Source organism: Galeopterus variegatus, unplaced genomic scaffold (genome assembly GCF_000696425.1).
Source record: "Galeopterus variegatus unplaced genomic scaffold, G_variegatus-3.0.2 Scaffold4180, whole genome shotgun sequence".
NCBI classification, from domain to species: domain Eukaryota; kingdom Metazoa; phylum Chordata; class Mammalia; order Dermoptera; family Cynocephalidae; genus Galeopterus; species Galeopterus variegatus.
This window is the reverse complement of record NW_007730291.1, coordinates 132904-135045: the sequence shown is the minus strand read 5'-3', so window position 1 is coordinate 135045 and position 2142 is coordinate 132904.

Genomic DNA, 2142 nt, shown 5'->3' with positions numbered 1-2142 from the left:
CCATGTCCTCCCATGTGGTTCCCTCTCCTCTAGCCACGAGGCCACCTCATTTCCTTGAGCACCCCACTTTCAGTCCTGCCCAGATTTGTTCATACAACCTCCCTGGGGGGAGCGTGCTCTTGTTTGTTCTGTGACTTTTCAGTTTTGTGAGCGAGCCTGTCCTACCTGCCCTTGAATGCCAGTGGCCCGACCTCCCTGCACAGCCTCCTCCCTGGTTTTGTGACCTCCAGCTCTCCCCAACCCTTGGGCTGTGGGGTGCTTCCGCGTTGAGCACCAGTGTGACACATGGCTTCGCTGCTTTGGGCTGAGTAGTCTATGCACTCATGGGTCGTCCTAGGAACCTCAGCCCAGTGTTCGTGGCACCGCCTCCCCAGCTCCATGCAGCCAAATTCCAGCCACCCCGTGAAGGCCCCTCATCCTCCAGTCACCCCCCACCATAGCCCACTCTCCGTGTGGTGCCCCAGCCCTCGCACAGTGCCTCTGCAGTGTCTGGTCACTTTGCTGGCAGACGCGGGAGCCTGCGCTTTGCTGCCCTCACCGTCCTGACACAGGACTTTGACCTGTCACCTGCTCGCTGTGCTCATGGTGGATGGATGAATGAAAGAATGAATGAATGGCCAGTACACGGCACTGCAGGAAGCAGTGGGCATCTTCATAAGAAACTGACAGTCTTTCAGATTCAGAACAGTGCAGGTCCCCACGTTGTGTCAACTGTCCCTCAACCGACTCCTGGTGTTCCAGTGTCAGAAACTTTACCTGCTCTGTTTTTCTTAGTCCAAGTGTTTTAAATGCATTGGGATATTAACACATTCTAGTTTCACTTAGGATATCAGCTGGTGTCTGTTGGCAGTGAGGCACGGGCTGCTTTCCATTCTTTCTTTTTTTATTGTGTTTTTTGTTGTTGAAGCATAAACAATTATACAGATTTTGGGGGTACAGGTTGACTACTCTCACCTGTGTACAGCGTGTGATATCCAGTCAATATTACTAGCATGTTCATTATTACAAATTGTAATTATTCTTTGTGCCCCTTACCCAATATCTTCCTAATCCGCCTCTCCCTCCCTCCTCTGACCTCTAGTAGACATAGATTTGTTTTCTCCTTCTGAAAGTTCAACACATTATTGTGGTCTTTTCTTTCTTATTTCCTTCCTTCCTTCCTCCTATCTTAGCACCCACTTATGAGTGAGAATATATGGTATTGCTCTTTCTGTGTCTGGCTTATTTCACTTAAAATAATTTCCTCCTTGCTCATCCCTGTTGCTGCAAATGGCAGAATTTCATTCTTTTTTTATGGCTGAGTAGTATTCCATTCTGTAAATATACCACATTTTCCTTATCCAGTCATCTATCAATTGACATTTAGGTTGGTTCCATCTCTTGGCTATTGTAAACAGAGCTGTGATGAACATGGGAGTATATGTAACCCTTTGACATGATGATTAAAAAAAAAGCTGGAGGCATAACACTACCCGACTTTAAATTACACTACAAAGCTATTGTAACCAAAACAGCATGGTACTAGCGTAAAAAGAGACACTCGGACCAATGGAACAGAATAGAGAACCCAAAAATCAACCCAAATACTTACAGCTAACTGATCTTTGACAAAGACAACAAGAGCATATGTTGGGGAAAAGACTCTTTCTTCAATAAATGGTGCTGGGAAAGTTGGACATCATGTGCAGAAGAATGAAACTAGCCCTGTACCTCTTGCCATATAGCAAAATCAACTCACAATGGATTAAAGACTTAAGTATAAGACCCCAAGCCATAAAACTAGAAAAATAAAACATAGGGGAAACACTCCAGGAAATAGGACTACTCAAAGACTATGAATAAGACTCCAAAAGCACAAGCAACAAAAGAAAAAAATAAACAAATAGGATTATGCTTTTCTTAACTGTCCCTAATTCTTGAAGGCAGACTTCCTTGAATCCCAGTGCACTAGATGAGGTGGAGGATCCACGTGGTGTGTGGGGCTTTGTGTTGGAGTTTTACCTCCTGGAACCATCAATTCAAAGGGTGACTAGAGTATGTTTTTCATTTTTCCAACTTTTTATTGTGGTAAAATACACAGAACATAAAATTTACCATCTTAACTATTTTTAAGTGTACAGTTCAGTGTATTAAGTACATTCA